This window comes from Alligator sinensis, unplaced genomic scaffold, assembly GCF_000455745.1.
Source record: "Alligator sinensis unplaced genomic scaffold, ASM45574v1 scaffold1012_1, whole genome shotgun sequence".
NCBI lineage: Eukaryota > Metazoa > Chordata > Crocodylia > Alligatoridae > Alligator > Alligator sinensis.
In genome coordinates, this window is record NW_005842104.1 from 50,045 (window position 1) to 63,291 (window position 13,247).

Sequence of the window (13,247 nt, forward strand, 5' to 3'; positions counted from 1 at the left end):
CCAACAAAGAAGACAGAAATAGAAAAGTGACAAAGCAAGGCATGAAAAGCAAAATCACACACAAAAGAAAACATTAATCAAAAAGTTCTGAGAGCTCTTTAGAGAGCCACTGCATAAGAACAGTCCTTTAATTCCAAACTAAACACGTACATCGTCCCCAAATTGGTTTCTCCTGTGATTAGTGGACAAACTCTTAACTAGTACTGTAATTTAAAAAATATTGCTACCCAGGGAGAGTAAAAAGCACCTGTCTTCATATACACTGTTTTCAGATGGATGAGCTTTTGTTGCCATTTTTCTCTGACGCATGAGAGAACTAAAACTTTGAGCAAATATGTAGCTCCAAATTCTTCTCCACCCACTCACAGCTTTTACAACTGAGTCCAGAAAAGTGGCATAGACTATCACATAGTAAAATAAGTTCCATACAGAGCATGTGTAGTAGTGCGGCTGCACCCCTGTCCCTTTCTGACCACATGGCAGAAGCATCACCCAGGGACTTTTTTAAGTCCTGAAGAATGTAAGAATTCCCTCTCTCTTCCCCCACCCCCATACTCTCCTTCCCTTCCACTCTATGACCAGCCACTGCCAATGTCCCTGCTGTCTCCACTGTCCCGGGGGCAACAGGAGCTCATATCCTGCTCTAGCCAGCCTGCACAAGGGCTGAGTTCAGCCTGGAATAGTGGCAGCAGGACCAGGAGAAAGGTAGTCCCACCTCCCCATACCTGCTCCTAGGCTGGCAAGGAACACCCATGTGCAGGCGGAGGGGGGAACCCACCCAGCACCACCACTGCCACTGTCCTGGGCTGAGTTCAGCCCCCATGCAGCCCAGTTGGAGAGGCCTTGGAGCTCCCTTTGCCCCTGGGTTAGTAGAGACACTGGCAGTAGCAGGAAGGGAAAGGTGGGGAGGGTATGTGGATCTGAGCATGGAGGGGAAGGAAATGGGGGAAATTCTAATCTTCTTCAGAATTTTAAAAAGTCCCTGGCTGCTGTTCCCCCATGTAGTCTGCTTACCTTGGCAGAGAGAAGAGGAGGAGAGGAAGGTAGGAGCAAGGGGTAGAGCCACCCCTGCAACAGAGGTCACAGCTCCTGCACATCCCCTCATAAAATCCTGGATTTGCCCAAGCTGCACCAACCTGTTCTCCAGGATCTACTACCTGTGGCATAATCACTTCCTATAAGCAGTGCTTTTCCCTACTATGATCAATGGCTATATGACACAATTTGGACCATACTGCAATATGTTCTCCAGTGGTCTGAGCCCAAGGTCCCCAAATCAGATTTATACCTCCTGAAGCACTCATGCAAAACACACATAAGTTAAAAGTATTCATCTCACTTCTCATGGCTGTGCAACAGCACAACAGCAGCAAAGATGGCTCCCCCACAGGACTACCCCCAGTAAGCTTTATATTCCAGGGGGTCCATTAATCAGCTATGCTTGCCATACTTCTGTGATTCCCAAAGGCTGAATTAATCATCAGATTGGCAATTAACCTGGTTTTACAAAACTGAGGGCCAAGAGCTGGCCTGCTGTTACAATACTAGCATACTATCACCTGAGCTTGGTCTGATTCTCTGTACATTATTTTAGGAGAGCTGTTTACTTGTAAGGGCAGCTGGGGTAGAAGCCAAACATCTACTTGACATTATCCGATCTGTTTGTCATCAATGTGACTCATCTGCAGGAGGCTCACCTTACATTCCTCTGAGCAAAGGATGAGAAACTGCTAAGAATAGGAACAGACCTTGGCTACAGACAACTTTGCTGAGGAACACGAAACTCCTATTGCGTGACTCCCCCTGGAAATTGAATTGATATAGCCATCCTGCTAAGGAAAGAGGCATCCAGTAAGAGAGGTTTCTCTTTAAAGTGGTATTCTATCTGCTAGACATTTGGCTTTATCCTCTCTATTTCAAAACATCTTCAGCAGCTTCCAAACATGTAATAGACCCCTCCGCATAGTGTTTTGAAACGTGCAGGGATATTTTTGGAGAAGAACTGAAGCTCAGAAGTCACCTGGAATCATGGGCTCAAGCAGCATGAAAGTTTTGTGGACCCTTGTGAATAGTTTGTGATAAAAAGTACGTTTTGCACAGCCTCCTTATTTACAGTGTCACCCATAAAAATGAACTGCTGTATTTCAACAGTGTCCATTATATGATATGCATAACAAAAATGAATGCTTGTGACATCCTGAACCCTGGACCCTTGGGTTCATAAAGTCTATGTTAATACCTGAAAAGAAAGCAGAATATAGAAAACTAAGTATCACTTCTATTATGGAAATTATTTTACTGCAACATGGAGCTCTATATTGGAGAAATCTTGAAAATCCAAGTGAGCATAAGAATCATAACAGAAACATTTTGTAGTATGCTATGCTTTACACAAGGCCAGAAAGCTAGGAGTTACAGTAATCATATGAGAAGTCTAGAATGAATGTATTATCCCCTCAAAATTGATCAGAGATGACATAGACCAAAATTTGCCAATTTTGCAGTGATGATAAAAAAGAGTAGCTACTTTAAACACTTAAAAAGGCCTTTAAACAAAGATAGAATCTAGAAGTTTTTACTGCAGTCACAATTTCAAAGAAAATGTGATAGCAAAATTGATAATGGAGAAAGAAATAGCAATATGATCACCTGAGATACCTAACTGGATAAATTCCTGTTCATCAGTGTTTAGGTTTAGAAAAGTATTTGATACTTCATTGGTCTTTATCAAAATGGAATTCTGACAATACTGCTACCACAGCTGCTTCTTTAAAAAGGACAAAGTAAAACGAAATATCATACACACAGAAATAACTCATTTCATATTGACAAACAGAATGGCACAAGGTCATTACACACCAGTTGTAATGTATGTTACGATGGAACTACCATGTTTTTCAACGAAATGATAATGTGGGCAACTTGCTTGCCTAAGCACTGATCCTACAAAATTTACTGACAACTTTAAATACAGTGTCACTTTATTATAACAAAACCACATGAGACTATACAGAAAGTTCATTAAAATAGAATGTTCTTAGTAATAGGGTTAGTCCATTTGCTGCACCATAATCATTTTTTTAAAATCTACTCCTGATGCTGGGATACTAAAACTGGGAACTTGTTACAAATGGAGTTGTTTATCATAGAGTTGTACTGTATTTGCATTTAAGTTGTCCAAATGCAGTCAATGCGGTGCTTAAAGCTAAGCATAGTCTTGGCAGAATCTTAGCTTAGGTATTTATAAAGCAACAGTTACCACAATGCCAGGATATAGTGGCAGAGCAGTTAAGGCAGTGGCTGGCAATTCTTCAGAGCCCTGGGCTGGAACACCCCAGCTCAGGTTAGAGGCAGGCCCATGTTTTAACATAGCCGTGGCTACAGCCAATTTTTCCTGCTGCCACTTCTCTCTCCCAGCTCCCTGCCCAGGCCAGGAAAAGGCAAAATCTCCCACTCCCAGAACACTGCCATAGCCCTGCAACTATGCAGGCTAGATACAGTGGCCCAACAGCCAAATATAACCAATGGCCTATATGTTGCTAGTCCATGAGTTAAGGCAACCTACTGTGGCTCCTGAGGCCATGAATTCAGCCCAGATTTGCGCCAAAGGCTGCCACCAGTCAACCAAGCTAAAAGTGGTCGCTCATGTGGCAAGTCAAAGGCAGGAAGAAGCTATGTTGGCTACATCACTTCATTGAGTGCCATGGATTATAGAAACTGCTTTGCTTTGGTCACACTAATTAATAAGCCATTCAGCCATTCAAGCAGACCATTGGCTTGAATGAACTCAATATCCTGATGTCTAGATAGGATGTACTTACCAAAAAGTGTCATCAAAAGAAGCAATTTTATTATATGTAATTTTATCCTTACCTGATTTGTCACCACTGTAACTGTAGAAAGATTTATGTCAATGTAAAGGAGCCAAAACAAAACCAACAACCAAAAGAAAATTTACCAGAATAAGTGAAGTAATAAATTGGCAATATCCTGCTGGAATTTGCTTCAGAACAAAAGGCAACCCCTCCATTTATAAATTTATATCATCCAACAGTACTCCATGTGTATGTCTAAAAACACTCAACTGATCATGGGTACCAACCTAGAGCAGACTCATGAATCAAAATCTGTCAAAGGAGAGATTGCCTTTTAACCTCAAGATTGAAGTCTATCTGGAATGTAACCATGGTTTAGCACATCTGGAGGCATACTGCGATCTGGGTCACAACAAATTTCTGTTAACACTTCAAAAGAAATGGGAAGTTGAGGGTAATCAACCAAAAATGTAATACACTATCTGATAATGAAGAATTAGAAGGTAACTTCAATGCTAAAGTAACAGCAGCAAAGGAGGAACGTAGCCTGATGCCAAAGAAACATTAAACATTGAAAGAAAAATAGGTAAGTAAATTAAGCAAAATGCTGAGGAATTTCTGAAAGAGATACTATATGCGGTCGTGTCTATTGCCCCTTTTTTAAGCTGACATTTTTCTCACACTAGACAACATTGTATTTATACAGTTGCTTGAGGATATCAGGGAATTTTATTGCTGACTTCCCAAGCCCTAACCACAGTGCAGTGCTGTTATGGTGGAGAGCAGTAGTGGATCCAGGATAGCAAAAAAGAGGGTGCAGTGACAGTGGAGAGCTCACTGCATACACATCTGGCAGCTGAGACTGAAGCTCTTAGCAGCAAACCAGCAGCAAGTGGGATACAAGACAGCACTGCACCCCACTCCATATCTGCCTTGGTTGGGGGCACCTCCCATCTAGTGTTGAAGACATACAAAAGAAGTCAAGATTCAACAAGGAGAAATGCAATCAACAAGGAGAAATGCAAAGTGCTGCACCTAGAGAGGAAAAATGTCCAGCACACCTACAGCCTAGGGAATGACCTGCTGGGTGGCACGGAAGTGGAAAGGGACCTTGGAGTCCTAGTGGACTCCAAGATGAACATGAGTCGGCAGTGTGACGAAGCCATCAGAAAAGCCAATGGCACTTTATTGTGCATCAGCAGATGCATGACGAATAGATCCAAGGAGGTGATACTCCCCCCTCTATCGGGCGCTGGTCAGACCGCAGTTGGAGTACTGTGTGCAATTCTGGGCGCCGCACTTCAAGAGGGATGCGGATAACCTGAAGAGAGTCCAGAGAAGGGCCACTCGTATGGTTAAGGGCTTGCAGACCAAGCCCTACGAGGAGAGACTAGAGAACCTGGACCTATTCAGCCTCCGCAAGAGAAGGTTGAGAGGCGACCTTGTGGCTGCCTATAAGTTCATCACAGGGGCACAGAAGGGAATTAGTGAGGATTTATTCACCAAGGCACCCCCAAGCTGGGGTCATCTAGACCCAGCACTGTTTCCTGCCTATGCAGGGGGTCGGACTCGATGATCTATTGAGGTCCCTTCCGACCCTAACATCTATGAATCTATGAATCTATTCATTGTGTCCAAAATAGAGCAAAGGCTATGCTTCTGTAGTTTAAGGATGTAGTCTTCAGTTACAGTTATTAACTGGAACATGGGCCCCCTTATTCATATTTCTTATTATCTTAAAGCAGCAGTTCTCAATCTTTTTAGACTCAATTCACCCATGGTTAGACTCAATAAGCTCCTCAGAAAAATGACAGTTTTTAGTTTGACTTGGGGTTTTTTGCCTATTGGAAGATAATAGAGCAAATTATTTTGTGGAAAATAACTCAGACCAGGTTGTATTATTTAACTCTAAAGCCCTTTGAAGAGATCTCAAGGCACACTAGGATGCAACAAAAATGGATGAAAATCACTGTCTTAAAGGGTTCTATGTCTAATGTGTACAATAAAAAAGTTCTAACCATAAGTCTGCTACATTTCAAGGACTGAGTGAATCACTGTAAAACATATTTGGTGCTAAATTGAATGGGAGTTAGATACCCATGCACTTTGAAAATCCCACTACGAATGACATTGTTAGCAGTATGCAAACTCATATTTGGCTAAGGCTCTATAACATATTTTTAATCAGTTGTATACTGCCTTGTGTGGGTGTTTGAATGGACAAGGAGAAGCATCTTCATTATTTTTCAGAATAGCAACTTTGATTCTTATTTGCATTAAATCATGATGCCTCATTTTCCTGCACAGAACAATTTATACAATTCGGGGCTTTGCACAAGGCGGACAATTAATATTATGGCAGCAGCTTCCAGTAACTAAATGGGATGAATTATCTGCATTCAATTAGACAAATCTCTCTTGAGGATGGTATAATGATATTGGCATGCTAAGTCATAAAATGGGAGAAGCATGAACTGCTTAAAATCTCCTGGGGATTGTTTTAGCTCTTACAAGAGTGCTTCTTCTGTCTTAAGGGAAATACACCAAATTAATGCGTAAAAACAGCTCTACAAGCTGAACTTGCAAGAACTGATCTGAACTTGAATACAGAAATGTTTTAAAAGTCCACAGCTAGAATCATGCACCTCAGGAGTAAGTGGGGTCATTTTGAGTCCATATGTTTATAGAGTAAAAAGCACAAACTGGCCTCAACCTAATAGGCTGCTACAAGCAACTGAAAAATAAACATTAAATAAAACAACAGTGAAGCAAGGAGTTAAACAATCTATATTGTACAAAACATATTTAGTGTGTCCATAGAAGGCTACTTTGAAAATTACCTCATAATCCTTCAAAATATTTAATTGACAGTATTCATTTTCTTCATGTTCAATAAGTCTGAATGCTAATATATCACCACTAAATGCTAGCAGACTTCTAGACAGCTGACAAAATGTGACCTGAACACCAGTCAAGTTAAAAAGCCAAGCCATCTTCTTACGACATGGGGTGTCAAGCTCTGAAGAAGTCATGCCCTTCCTTTTTGAACAGAAGCTAACCTAAACATAGAGATGGCTTGCAATGTTGCCTTACAACATTGCTAACCACCTCTTGGCCCCTGGGTAAAACAAAAGCCTGTTTAGAAAAACAACTTGTCAGCTCTGTTCACACTTTCTTCCAGCAATCTCCTTTGGGGAGTCTGCATAATCAAATATAGCAAGATATTTCTTAAATGATTTTATATCTGCATTTTGCTGCAGGGCAATGTCTTCAGTGGTTTAAAACTCACCAAATATGCCATATGCTGTATTAATGTACTTTCCACAGTTCCTATATTTCCTATATGGGAAATATAGGCTAACAATTAATGGCTAGATCACTAGTCTAACAACTGATGACTATTTTACTAGGATTATATCACCCATCCATTTAGGCATTCAGTGGGATGGTACACTACAGGAGACACTACTGTGCAGTGGTTACTGCACATTTATTTAGTAATTGTATAATCAAATACTAAATAAATGTACAGTAACTGGAGTTACTGCACAGTAGCACCAGCACACACCTTTCAAGTGATGCTACTGCACAGTAGCCTAATAATACTGTGCAGTAGTGTACTAGCACTCTTGGTGCTGTGATGTGCTACTGTGCAGTATTATTCAGCATCTCATGGAGGCATACCCAGTATCTTACTTTGAATGTAACCAAATGTTTTTGAATGATCAATTAATCCTGTGAAATTATACGCAATGAGCAAAGGCTTCAAGAACTGTGATTATCTAGGCCAGAGAAGAGAACTTGAGCATCGATTTGACAAACAGTCTTCAAATATCTGAAGACTGGTTATAGAGGATAGAGATAGACTAGGCTCTGTGACCACAATGGACAGGACAAGGAACAATGGTTTCTAATTGCAACAAAAGCAATTTAGGAAGAGCTTTCTCACTATGAGGACAGTGAAACTATGGACCAGGCTATCCAGAGAAAATGTGGCATCTCTATTCTTGCAAGTGTTTAAGAGTGGGTTAGACAAACACTTGAAAAGGATAATTTAGTCAGGGTTGATCCTGCCTAAGACAGGGAGCTAGGCTAGATAATCTCTGGAGGTCCCTTCCAGCCCTACTTTTTAAAAAATCAGTGATTGAGTGAATATTAATAAATGTTGGACTTCACAGAAACATGTAATTAGCCAATGGTTAATTAATCATTTTTAAAAAACTGTTGAGGAACCATGCACACTGAAACTTTCAAAACGTAAGATAGTCACACCCAATACCATATAAGAAATAGCAGCATTTTTGTATACTTAGACAAGGAAATATATATTAGAAACAGTTATCTAAAAAGACAATGATAAAGCGATTGTTCAAAGACATTAATTTCTTACATAAGGACTCCCACATTAGGTATTATTCCTCTGGGGGGACAAACTGTTTTCTAATATCTAAGTACTGAAAAAGCAGATACTTGCAATATTTCATACTCCTATTTTGCTAACAAGAGAGAAGTTAAACCCATCAAAATATTTTGTAAAAATTATTAAGCAAATTAGAACTGAGCCATTCCTTTAAATTTCTCATATAAAATTATACAGGTAATAATAATTTGCTAAGAGCACATCTACACATGCAATTAATGAGAAGCAATAAACTCTAGCACTTATTGCGCCAGAGTTTATTGCTCCTGGGCATGCCATTTGAACATGCACCCAGGACCATAGCATGTTGAGCCACGTTGGAGCAGCCCTGGCTGCTCCCACCACAGCTCAAAGTGCTACAGAGGGGCTGGCTGTGGCACAAGGGTGATCCAGTGTGGAGCTAGTGAGAAGGTGGCCCCTGCACTGAAGTACCCTTGTGCCCAAGCCAGCCGCTTTGTCATGCTTTAAAATAAGTTTTAGTTCTGGAATTTAGACATCTAAATCATGTTATCATTTGTTATAATATCTTGATAATTCAGTTTCTAGATTCTGACCTTATTTAGCATACATCATTTAAATTCTGACTATAGAAATATGGAATTGCCTTACAGATTTTTTCCTAGAGTCCATCACTACAGTATTTGAATACTTTACCAAGATTAATGGATGTATCTCTACAGTGCCCTTATGAAGTAAGTTTTTATCTCAATTTTATATCTGTAGAACTGCGGGACAAAGAAATTAAAATAAAATAATAATGTGAACATATTTTAAGATACATAGGGGCTATTTTTAAAGTATTTAAAAATAGCATATTATATGTTCAGCCCATAGCTCACATTAACTTCATTTGCAGCTGTGAGCGCTCAATAGTAGAGATGGTGGAAATGCAGACTTTGCATTTTATTGGAAATTTCAACATTTTGAAAATTCTTCTGTAAAATTGTCCTAAAAACAACAATTGTGAAAAAATATTTAGAATGAAAAATATAGAAATAAATTAAAATGAAATAGATTAAATATTCTATTAATTTATTCTATGTTATGTTAGTTTATTTTTAAAGTTATTAAGAGTGATTGCACAACATCTTATTTTTGCCTCCCTGCCAGGCAGCAGCAAACAGCAGGGCCAGCTGGGGCCCTTCAGCCAATCAGTGGCGGGAGGAAAAATGATGTCATATTTAAAACTGAAGTTTTTGCCTCCCTGTTGATCAGGACTGAGCCACAGTCAGGCCCCTCCAGCAATCAGTGGGGGGGGGGGGGGGGGGGGGGGGGGTGGAGGTGCAGGGGAACCTGCAAGACTAAAGGAACCACAGTGTACCACCCTCTCCAGTCTGGCAAATGACAACAGGATCTGAATGAAGCCCAAAGACTTTATTAGAAATTACATTAAGATTGTCCATTCCTTTCACAGTATCAGTTATATCAGTAGCTTTTATGACATTTTGTATCATCTCAAATATATTTGACAGGGTTTTGAACTTAGTTAGGCATGTGAAAATGCAGAGTAATTTCCATAAAAATAATCTAGGTTTACATTTGTGTAACTGAGATCAAACACTATCTCACTGAGTAATTACATTTGGTAATTACTGGAGCCAAACACCTATTACATGAAAGGTTTGTCTGATTGAAAGACAAAACCCATTCTTTATTGTTGGAATTCTGTATATAGAATCATAGAAAATTAGGGCTGGAAGGACATCAGGAGGTCATCTAGTCCAACCCCTTGCTCAAAGCAGGACCATCCCCAACAATATAATCCAAGGATCCATCCAACCTCTATGGGTAACCTGTTCAAGTGTTTTACTAGACTCCTAGTGAGAAAGTTTTTTCTAATATCTAATCTAAACTTCCCTTGCTGCAACTTGAGACCATTGCTCCTGCCACCACTAAGAAGAGTCTAGCTCTGTACTCTTTGGAACAACCCTTCAGGTAATTGAAGGCTGCTATTAAATCCCACCTCAGTCTTCTTTCCTCCAGACTAAATAAACCCAGTTCCTCAGTCTCTCTTCATAAGTCATGTGACACAGCCCCCTAACCATTTTCACTGCCCCCTAGTAGACAGTGGCAGAGCCGGCAGGGAAGAGGGGAGAAATGTCCCACTCTTACCCACTTCCTTACCTGTGATGTGTCCAGGATTCACCCAGATGGTGAGACCCTCCAGGCACTGGGAGAAGAGGGCTGGGACCATCCCCCACTCCAGGCTGTGCTGGAGAGATCAGTTGGGTTGGGTGCTGGTGGCAGAGGTGCATACCCATGTAAGCAGCTTTTCTGATTGAGGGTGGGGCTGGGGCCCTGCACCATCTCTAGTCCTGGGCAGCTGGCTCACTAATCAGAGCCTGGACATCCCCTTGACAGGGATTACCAGCCCCAGCTGTGCAGTGGAAGCAGCTTGCAATTGGAGCGAAGAACCAGTGGGAAGCCCCCAAAAGCCCCTGGATCTGAGGCATGGTGGCGAGCAGACTCTAGATTGAGTGGAGCACCAAACAGATGAGGAGCAGCTGAGCTGTTCACCTTTTATTATACTTATTCAGGATGGACTCTTGGGTATTCCAGGAGCCAGATCCGGTGCCTTCAGCTATGAGACTGGGACCAAATAAGACTTTAAATATTGGCATTGAATGATTGCAGACCCCTCCTAAGGGCCTGAGTCCTAAAGACTATATTACACTGGAGGATTGAGTCAGGAGTATAGGGGTTGGAGGAACTCCCATTCAGGCCTCTAAGGCCCATTTGCTGGTCCAGAGGGCCACTGTGGTATAAGGGACTGGTGGTCTCTGCTCCTTTTCCCTCCATGGTTTAGGACTATTCCCAGGCTGAACACCACCTCCTGTAATTTTTCCATCTAAGTCGTGGTAGGTGAAACCAAGTGAGGACTAGGACAGCCTCACCCTGAGGAGGGAATATCCCAGCACCACCTTGTCAAGGTTTAGACTAGCCCAGTCACTGAGACATTCATAGCCTGCCCTTGGAGGTCAGCAGCAACTCAGTGACATAGACTCTCTCCAATTTGTCTCCATCTTTTCTGTAGTGGGGGCCCAAAACTGGAAACAGTACTCCAGATGTGACCTCAAAAGTGCCAAATAGAGGGAAAGAATCACTTCCTTCAGTCTGCTGACAACACTCCTACTAATGCAGGTCAGTATGCCATCAGCCTTATTCACAACAAGGGCACACTGTTGGCTCATATTAAGCTTATCGTCCACTGTAACCCCCAGGTCCTTTTCTGCAGAACTGCTTCTTAGCAAGTCAGTCCCCAGCCTATACCAGTACTTGGGATTGTTCCACCCTATGTCCAGGACTTTGCACTTCTCTTTATTGAACTACATAAGATTTATTTTGGTCTAATCCTCCAATTTATCTAAGGCTCTCTGAATCCTAGCCCTACCCTCCGGTAATTTTACTACTCCCCGCAGCTTGGTGTCATCTACAAACCTGCTGAGGGTCCATGTTATTCCATCTTCCAGGTCATTCATGAAGATATTGAACAAAACCAGCTCAAGGACTGATCCCTGAAGCACTCCTTTTGATACTGCCAACTAGACATTGAGACATTGATTACTACCCTTTTTGAGCATGATGTTTCAGCCAGTTTTCTATCTACCTTACAGTCTATTCATCCAATCCATACTTCCTTGGCCTACCTGCAAGAATGTTGTGGGAGATTATCAAAAGCCTTGCTAAAGTCAAGGTATATTTTATCCACTGTTCCCCTACATCCACAGTCAGTCATCTCATCATAGAAGGAAATCAGGTTGGTCAGACATGACTTTCCCTTGGTGAATCCATGCTGACTATTCCTAATCATCTCCTTCTCCAAATGCTTAGACATGGATTCCTGGAGGATCTACTCCATGATTTTTCCAGGGACTGGTCTGTAGTTCCCTAGATCCTCCTTCTTCCGTTTCTTAAAGATGGGTACTAGATTTGCCCTTTTCCAATCACCTGGGACCTCTCCTGACTGCCAAAAGTTTTCAATGATAATGGCTAGCAGCTCTCCAGTCACATCGGCCAACTCCTTCAGCACCCTCGGGTGCATCACATTCAGCCCCATAGACTACTGCACCTCCAACTTTTCAAAATAGTCCCTAACCTGTTCTGTCACCACTGTTGACTGCTCACCTCCTCCCCAAACTGTGCTGCCAGGTGCAGTAGTCTGGGAACTGACCTTGCCTATGAACACTGAGGTGAAAAAGGCATCGAGTACATCATCCTTTTCCTCATCATCCGGGGTCACTAAGTTGCCTCCCCATTCAGTAAGGGACCCACACTTCCCCTGATCTTCCTCTTGTTGGTGACATATTTGTAGAAACCCTTGTTACCCTTCATGTCCCTTGCTAGCTGCATTATATGCACTCCTTTCTAAAATCAGCTACTTCTGTTATTTGGGTATAAATGGAGAGAACAGTTTGGGTCACTGTATCTGTTCTGAATCACCATTTGTGAGTTTGTCACTTGTGTGATTTTCACTTAACTCAACAATGTTTGACTTTTGTGTTTTTTCAAAGTGCATTTACTGAGAAAAGATATTAAGTCATTTTGGGTATTTATACATGTGCTCTTGGAGCCGAGGGAAGTGGGGCAGCACTTTAATTAGATCTTTAGTTAAAGCGCACAGAGCGTCACATCTATCAGCATCCCCATGCTGAAAAATGGCAGCAGCGGTGCTTTAACTGAAGCCCATAGAATGAGCTTTAGTTAAATTGCCCTGCCACCATTTTTCAGTGCATGCTGGAGTCTGCTGGAGCGTTGTAATTATGATACTCCAGCAGACTTGATAAATCAAGTATGCTCTGATGCATTGTAATTACAGTGCATTGGAGCAGCCTCAATGCATGTGTATAGGTGCCATTTGTTATTACTTTATATAGAAAATGTAAAAACATTACAGAGAAAAGCTTGATCATAGGCAACCCTCTAAATCTTATGGGAAATAGTAAAATATAAATAAATGTGCTGTCCATAAATTTTTTAAATGTATGCAACCTCTCACAATTACAATTTTCAAG

At 41.4% G+C, this 13,247-nt stretch overlaps 1 long non-coding RNA gene across 2 annotated transcripts in view; it reads left to right on the top strand.

The window, feature by feature from the left end:
* Window positions 1-11,453, top strand: part of LOC112550423 — a 23,832-nt gene extending 12,379 nt beyond the window's left edge. The window contains exon 4 of one of the 2 annotated variants that reach the window (XR_003094263.1): window positions 11,270-11,453. This is a non-coding gene — a long non-coding RNA (uncharacterized LOC112550423). Of the gene's footprint in view, window positions 1-8,846; window positions 8,928-11,269 lie in introns of those variants that run through there. The other variant, XR_003094264.1, reaches the window with a different exon arrangement.
* The last annotated feature ends 1,794 nt before the right edge of the window (window positions 11,454-13,247 follow it).